This window comes from Dipodomys ordii, unplaced genomic scaffold (assembly GCF_000151885.1).
Source record: "Dipodomys ordii isolate 6190 unplaced genomic scaffold, Dord_2.0 Scaffold145, whole genome shotgun sequence".
NCBI lineage: Eukaryota > Metazoa > Chordata > Mammalia > Rodentia > Heteromyidae > Dipodomys > Dipodomys ordii.
In genome coordinates this window covers 2345084-2354061 of record NW_012267361.1, presented here as the reverse complement: position 1 = coordinate 2354061, position 8978 = coordinate 2345084, and the positions used below count along the sequence as shown (strand labels likewise).

The 8978-nt window shown below is 37.5% G+C and overlaps 1 pseudogene; it reads right to left on the bottom strand.

Moving 5' to 3' along the window:
• Positions 1-7360: 7360 nt before the first annotated feature.
• Positions 7361-8704, bottom strand: LOC105997407 (annotated as a pseudogene).
• Between the last annotated feature and the right edge of the window lie 274 nt (positions 8705-8978).

Below are 8978 nucleotides of genomic sequence, written 5' to 3'. Positions count from 1 at the left end.
AACATTTTGTTTTTTTCCTTTTCCCTCCCCAAACTATACCTACATCAAATACAGTGAAAACAGGGGTTATACCATAGGGGAAGAACATGCAATAGAAACAAAAGAATCACATAGTGCATTGTAAGTACACTACAAATACAAGCAAAAAAGAAAAAGAAACCTCTTGTGTCAAGTTCTTGGGGTACATTTTACTTAACATTATCTCATGCGGTCGTATGTACACAGCTTTTGAATTCTGCTTGTCTTAGACATGTACTCGTCACTACAAACAAGAGAAACCATGGGACCTATGTTTCTTTGGGCCTGGCTTACTTCACTTAATATAATTTTTTCCAAGTCTTTCCATTTCCTAATAAAAGAGGCAGTCATTCATTCTGATGGAGGCATAAAATTCCATGTGTATATATACCACATTTTCTTGATCCATTCATCTACTGAGGGACATCTGGGTTGGTTCCATTTCTTAGCTATGGAAAATAATGCTGCAATAAACATGGTTGTGCTGGTAGCTTTGGTATGACCTATTTTGTGATCCTTTGGGCAAGTGTCCAAAAGTGGGATTGCAGGGTCAAAGAGGAGCTCTATGTGGAGTCTTTTGAGGAACCTCCATACTGTTTTCCAGAGTGGTTGAACAAGTTTATACTCCCACCAACAGTGCAGTAGGGTTCCCTTTTGGCTTCATCCCCTCCAGTATCTGTTGTTATTAGAGTTCTTGATTATAGCCATTCTAACTGAGGTGAGGTGGAATCTCAGTGTTGTCTTGATTTATATTTCTTTTCTGGCTAGAGAGGTCCAGCACTTGTTCATGTGTCTATTGGTCAATCTTATTTCCTCTTCAGAGAAGTCTCTTTTTAAGTTTTTACCCATTTGTTAATCAGGCAGTTGTTTCTTTGAGGATTTGTTGTTGAGGATTTAGTTTTTTGAGTTCAAAGTATATATTAGATATGCAACCCTTGTCCATTGTATGGCTAGTGAAGATCTTCTCCCAGTCCGTGGGTTTTCTGTTGATCTTGCTAGCTATGTCATTGCCTTGCAGAAGTTCTGCAGTTTCATGCATTCCCTTTCTTTGATTTGTTTTGCTTCTGGGTCCCTATTAAGAAAATTTCAGCCTGTGCCTAGGATCCCTACAGTTCTCCTATTCCTTCCTGTAATGTTTTCATGGAGTCTGCTTTTATTTCGAGGTCTGATCCATTTGGAGTTGATTCTGGTGCAGGGTAATACATACGGAACTAGTTTTAGTTTTCTACAAGTGTTTAACCAATTTTGGCAGCACCATTTACTGAACAAGCTGTCTTTCTTCCATTCTATTTCTTTAGCTCCCTTGTCAAAGATTGGGCAGCTATAGGTCTATGTGTTCATTTCTGGGTCTATAGTCCTATTTCATTGGTCCTCAGATCTGTTCTTGTGCCAGTACCAAGCTGTTTTGATTACTGTGGCTTTGTAGAAGAGCTTGAAATTCGGAATTGATATTCCTCCAGAGCTATTCTTTCTACTAAGGAATGTGTTTGCTATTCAGGTTCTCTTATTGTTCCATATGAATATTTGGATTGCTTCTTCTATTTCATTGAAGAATTAGGTGGGAATGTTGACAGCAATCGCATTGAATTTGTAGATATCCTTTGGCAGTATTGCCATTTTCTTGATGTTAATCCTTTCAATCCAGAACCTTAGGAGGTTTTTCCAGTTGCTTAGTTCTGTTTACTTTCCTTTTTCAGGTTTTTAAAGTTTTCATCATACAGGTCCTTCACCTCTTTTGTTAATTCCTAAGTATTTTATTTTTCAGGGGGCTATTACAAATGTGGTTGTTCTCCTAATTTCAGCCGTGCACTTCTCATTATTGGCATACAAGAAAGCCAATTTTTGACAGCTAATTTTATACCCTGGTACTTTGCCAAAGTTTGTTTTATTTTATTTATTTATATTTATTTTTGATTGTGAAAATGCTGTACAGAGGGGTAACAATTACATGGGCAAGATAATGAGTACATTTCTTATCAAGCATTGTAGCCACCTCTTTTTTTTCCCCTTCCCATCCCTTCCCAACCTCCCTTATCCCCCCCACCCAATCCTCTCCCCCCACCACCAAAGTTGTCAAGTTTGTTTTCGACATGACAATGTGTACTTCTCATTGTTGCAACGGGTCTACCTGTATCCTTATTTAAACAACTTGTTTTTCCCCTTCCCCTCCACAAATTATACTGACATCAAATACAGTGAAAGCAGGGGTTATACTGTGGGGGAGGGACATACAAAGCAACTAAGAAATAATCTTATAAATGCGTTAGAAACAAATGCATGAAAGAAAAAAAAACATTTAAAATACATATCTTAGGGTTCATTTTCCTAACATCACCTTATCTGACCTTTTCTGCTTGACTCATTCATATACTAGATATTGCAAATAACGGAAACCATGGGACCTATGTTTCTTTGGGCTTGGCTTACTTCACTTAATATAAAAGTTTCTGATCAGCTCAAGTAACTTGGGAGAGCAGTCCTTGGTGTTCTTTAAATACAAGATCTTGTCATCTGCAAAGAGGGAGAGTTTTACTTCATCCTTCCCTATTTGGATCCACTTTATGTCTGCATCATGTGTTATTGCTGTAGCTAGACATTCTAATACTAGGTGGAAGAGGAGTGTGGAGAGTGGACACCCTGAATGAGTGGACAAACACTCATTCCTGAATTTAGAGGAAATGGCTTTAACTTTTTGCCATTACATATAATGCTGGCAGTAGGTTTGTCGTATATAGCCTTTATTATATTGAGGAATGTTTCATGGATTCCTAGTTTTCCAGAGCCTTCATCATAAAGGAATGTTGGATGTTGTAATGCTTTTTCTGCATCTATTGAGGTAACCATGTGTTTCTTATCCTTGCTCTTGTTGATGTGATGAATTATATTGTTTTGTGTATATTGAACCAGCTTTGCATCCCTGAAATGAATCATGTTTGATCATGATATATGATTCTTTTGATGAGTTGTGGAAGTCCAATGGCCAAGATTTTGTTGAGAAGTTTTTGATATTCATAAAAGAAATGGGTCTATAGTTCTCTTTCTTTGATGAGTTCCTGCCTGGTTTTGGGATGAAAGTTATGCTGGCTTCATAAGAACAGTGTGGTAGTAATCCTAGCTACTCAGGAGGCTGAGATCTGAGGATCGCGGTTCAAAGCCAGCCCGGGCAGGAGAGACGGTGAGACTCGTATCTCCAATAAAACCACCAGAAAACCGGAAGTGGCGCTGTAGCTCAAGTGGTAGAGCCTTTGCCTTAAGCTGAAGAGCTGAGGGACAGCGCCCAGGCCCAGAGTTCAAGCCCCACGACCGACAAAAAAAAAAAAAGAGTGTGGTAGTAAAGTTTTGCTTTCAATTTCATTGAAGAGATGGAGAAGTAGTAGTGTGAGTTCTGTGTTGAAGTCCTTGTAGAATTCAGTTGTAAATCCACCTGGTCCTGGACTTTTCTTGGGTGGGAGGTCTTTTATTGCTGCTTCTATTTCAATGCTTGATATGGGTCTGTTAAGTTGTTTTAAATCATCTTGGTTTAGTTTTGGCATGTCAATATTTGGTAGAAATTTGTCCATATCTTTCAGATTCTCAAACTTATTAGCGTAGAGTTTTGAGAATATCATTATATTCTTATATTCTTATTCTTATATTATATTCTTATATTATTATTATATTTTGAGAATATTATTATTATATTATTATTATGGTCCGTTATTATATTCTGAATCTTGGCTGTTTCTGTAGTGATGTTTCAATTCTCATCACTGAGTTTGTTTATTTGGGTGTGTTCTCTCTTTGTCCTCATAAAACTTGCTAATGGACTGTCAATTTTATTAATGTTTTCAAAGAACCAACTCTTTGTTTTATTAATTCTTTCTATAGTTCTATGGACCCTAATTCCTTTAATTTGGATTTAATTTTATTTGCTTCCATCTACTGGGTTAAGGTTTAGCTTGTTGTTATTTTTCAAGGAATTTTAGGTTCCCTCATTAAATTGTTGGTTTCAGACCTTTTCAATTTGTTTATGTAGGAACTCAGAGTTGTAAACTTTCCTCTGAGTACTGCCTTTGCTGTGTCCCAGAGGAGCTCGTAATTTGCAAGATCATTTTTGATGTGTTTCATGAACGTTTGAATTTCCTTTCTAATCTCTTCCATGATCCATTGGTCATTTAACAGTGTGTTTTTCAGCCTCCATGTTTTACAGGATTTCCTCTGGTGCTTTGGTTTTGAATTCTAATTTTATTCACTTGTGATCTGGGAGAATGCAGGGTATAATTTCGATATTTTTGAATTTGGACAGCTTTTCTTTGTGACCTAGAATGTGGTCTATTTTGGAGAATGTTCAATGTGTGCTGAGAAGAAGGTGTAATCTGATGCTGGTGGGTGAAATATTCAATAGATGTCTATTAAGTCGAGTTGATCTATGCAGAATATATTATCTGAGTTTTCTCTGTTGAGATTTTGCTGAGTTGTTCTATCTAGTGGGGACAGTGGTGTATTAAAGACGCTCACAATTAATGTCTTTGGATCTATGTGAGATTTGAGGGAAAGTACTGTTTCTTGGATAAATTTCGGTGCTCTGTTATTTGGTGAGTTTATGTTTAGAATCTTAATATCCTCTTGAAGGAGAGGTTCCTTAATTAGTATGCAGTGAACTACTTGATTAGTTCTCATTGATTTTAATTTGAAGCCTATTTCATCTGATAGTAGGATTGCAACTCCCATCTGTTTATAGGGGCTATTTTTGCATGATATATTTTATTCCAGCCATTCATTTTGCAGAATATATTTATTTTTGTGGGCAAGGTGTGTCTCTTGAATACAACACATAGAAGGATCTTGATTTTTGATCCAACTGGACAAACTATGTTGCTTAATTGGAGAGTTAATACCATTAATATTAAGGGTTAGGACTGAGAGGTGTCTGTCTGCCCCTACATTTTTATCCATATTTTCAGGGCAAACTGTGCCTTGGCTGTTCTTGTTGTGATTACATATTTTTCTGTTTGTGGACTGCTTCATTGCCTGTATTCTGTTCTTGTTGGTTTTCTATACGTAGAACGTTTTTGAGGATTTTTTGGAGAGCTTTTAAGTCTTGAACAGATTGCCTTACTTCCTAGAGTTGGTTTTCAGACTTTTCTTTCCACTCCTTAATCTGGGTTCCAATCTTTTCTTTAGCTTCTTTCTCCCTCTGCTGGAGTTTCCTTTATCTTTTTATTTGTGGAGGCCATGAAGTCATCCATTAGCTTCTGGTTGTGCTCATTGCGTTTTCTGATAATACTAGGCAGGGTGTCCAATTTTTCATTCAGCAGGTTTGTCAGCCATGCTTTTAATCTATCTTGAGCATTATCCTCTAGGTTATTGTGGGACTTCTCTGTAGCTTGTTTATATGGAGCTGGTGTTGGGGTTTGTTGATTGGCCATGTTCTTTGTGTTTCTGCGGTTAGTTCTATCCATTTGGAGACAAGAAACATTTGTACAACAGTTTGACAGTCTTTTTTTGGATCGGAGCCAAGATGGTGTCATGTAGATGTATAGATCTTAGGGTTTCAACATTATATGTAGATGTTTTCCTATTTAGCTCTTTTTTTCTTTGCTTGGAGAGGGATATTGCAGCTTCAGGGTTGAGATTCTGTATAGTTTTAAACATTTGAGACAACTTGGATGTGAATGTTGCGTAGTCTGATCCTTAGAGTTAACAAGGTGGGCCACTTGTACTCAAAATAGTGAAATGGAACCAATTTTATGGTCAAATATAGAACTAACTGTAAGTTGGGTCAGATATAAACCATTAGGGATCAATGGGCTGGAGTAGATGAAGAAGTGAAGTGTTAGGATTGGAGAGATATGAGTTCAAGTTCAGAGGAGAACTTGGGTATAATGCTAGTAGAGGGTAAGAACAGCTTAGGGGAGCGTTATATGTAGTAGAAGGAGAATAAAGACCTTGTTATCAAGTGTTAAGTGGTGGAAAAGAATTTGAAGAAAGGTTATGTAGGGAGTAGCTTAAAGATTGAGATGAAGGCAAGAAAAAGTAGTTATACATAAGTGTATTTGGGAGACTTTCTGAGATTAGAGAAAGATTATTCAGATATTATTGAAGAGTTGCTTAATCTAAGTTAACTCTTGTAATTATTGTTTACACACATAAAAGGAAGCATTGCTTTGTGTATAGAACTAGGCAGGGTAGCTCTAATGGAGTAGTAATATGATGTGGAGAGAAAGGAGAAGGGGAGAGTGAGAGGAAAAGAAAAGGGAAAAAACTTACAAATTAGGAAATTGGAAAGTGGGAGAAAAAAACAAATAATTATGAGTAATGTAAGTGGAATAGCAAATCCTAATTCACAATACACATAACTAACCATAGAAATAAAAACAATGAACAAATGATCAGACATTAAAATTAACAAAACAAAACAAAAGCGAAGATAATAAAAAACAAAAACTAAATAATGGGTTTTTCGGGTTCTTTAGGGGACCTTTAGTCTTCCCATATTCCTCAGAGCAGATTACTGATAGAATCTTGTGTGTCTTCCTATAGTCCACTTTTCTTGTGGCTTGATTGGGAGCAGAAGCCATCCTAAGATTTTCAACCCACCACAGAGGAGTGCTTTTCTTTGGCCAGTAACTCCTCTACAGTCAAGTTTTAATTCTACCATTCTCATCTGCAGAATATCTTGCTTGAAAGTTATATGAAAGGATATGCTCAAAATTCTTCTGGAGATACTACTGCATTCTTGATAACTCTGGAAAATTAAATAACTAAATAATAAAAGAAAACTGAGGGCAGAATACTATCCTTCTGAATGCTACAGTGGAACCATACTGTGAACCAACTTTTCTAATTGCAGCAATTTCTCATCTAATCTAATATTAGCAATTTCAAATGGTACAATCCATAGGTTAATTATCAAATATTTACTGAGAAGCTACTAAAGGCTAAAATCTGTCTTTTTATCTGTACAGATATCCTGGTAAGATTGAGTGGAAAATAGGAAATTCATTCATTTCAAAGGCTCTTGTGGAGAAGGAATGTTGTGCCACACACTAGTGTTTTTTGAGAATCTCTTATAATTCATGATTTCCCCATGTTATAACTACATATGCTGTTTGGAACACATGTAAAGTGGATCTTTAAAAATGTTTTGAACTAAATATTTAACATGAAATCACCATGTATTTTTCAATGACTTCAATTTTTCATATTATTTCGAAGCTTATGATAAATAACAACTAACATTTAGGCATCAATATTTTCATAGTACTCACACATACAGTATTCTCATTTAAGATTGCAAACAAAGACAATATAAAGTATGCACTAGCAATCAAGTAGAATATTAGGAAGAACTTAAATATAATCAACTGTCTTTGTGTACATTTGAAAAAATAATGTAAAATATTAAATCCTGTTTCACTGAACCTCTGGAATACACAGGGGGAACCCACTTCAGATCTGCCTGTGATAAAGCATCACTGCCCACCGCTGGATAGGCAAAAGTTTCTCTGGTGAGCCCTAACTGACCATCCTTGTGAGCCATGCAATTATTATAGCTCCACACTGCTGATGCTTCTGCAGTAAGGAGTCCATATACCGTTTCACTCATCCCAGTGCAGATGCAGTGCAACCATTTCTGACAGGAGGCCTGACAGAGGATGGCATCCTGATCTTTATTCACTTCATTTGTGCAAAGTCCACAAGGATACACAGGGTCAGAAGACAAATTGCCATGGCGATTAGGATGTAGGGAGGTTTATTGCTTTCTTCATCACTGCACACCTCAGCAGCACCTCTGAGGTGCCATGGCTTATTCTGTGTCCCATTTACATGGATGCTGTTTGTGGCTTCAGTACTACTTGAAAGGCTGTTCTCTGGATTGACTACATTGTCTTGGGTAACATTTTTCAATTCAATATTACTCTGACTCACCGTGTCCTCCATATTTAAGTGAAGTGGAAGAGTGGAGGAATGTTCACTTATGCTTTTGGTGGCTCCTTAGGGAAAGTCTTGTTTCAGACTTTATGCTTTTGCTTGACCAAAAGCGTTTGGAGGTGGAATAAAAGAATGATTTCATTCTAATGAAGGGGTAAAATTTGGGTTAATTGCATGGACAAAATTAGATACCTAATCAGGGTTGGATACTTGCCCAACATTCGGTGCAGGAATCTGACTGAAGTTTCAGAGTGATTTTGTCTAAAATGTTGATTGGGTATGTTAACATTTTGACTTAGCACATTATTATAAAATGGATTTCCCAAACTAGAATTATCATGTAGCTCAAAGTTAAAAGCATGAGGTCACTTAAAACACATGCCCAAAGGATTCTGAAGAAATGGTTGTTCCTCATTTCTGAGTTAGGAACACAGTAGGGAGCAGACATTCTTACATTCTTAGGGGGACCTGTGGCGGCATTCTGAATATGTCATAACTTCCAAAGCCAGGATAACTGGGGCTAAGATATGGGTTTGATTAAGGTAGTGGTTTATAGGAAATAGTATTATAGTTGTTTTCCATAGGATTAGCAGTCACAAGATAGTCTGAGTGGGGACTTGGTGGTGGAGCATACTCAGTCAGTGGAGGAAAAGAAGGTCCCTGTGCATTTGCCTAACATTTTTCATACCTGGTCCTCCTAATCTATCCTGTCCACTATCACCACCTCGGACTCTCTTCAACCCCATGGGTCCTTGTCCTGTTCCACGGACATCAACGACCATGTGGCATTGCTCTCCAGCAGCAGGAATCCATTCTCCATGCTGTGGCAGATGTGGCGGCTCCTACCCAACCCGGGCTGGTCCTGAAGTGTCCTCAGACTCCTCCTCAGCCTCCACTTCCACGTGGCAGGGCTGCTGCAAATCTGCCTGCCCTATATCTGCTAGCTGTGTTTCGTGTTAGGTGGCATATCACAGAGCACACAAATTTGGAAATGCTTAGTGAGCTAAGTGTTCAGATTAACATCTGGATTTAAGGCATGACAGAGT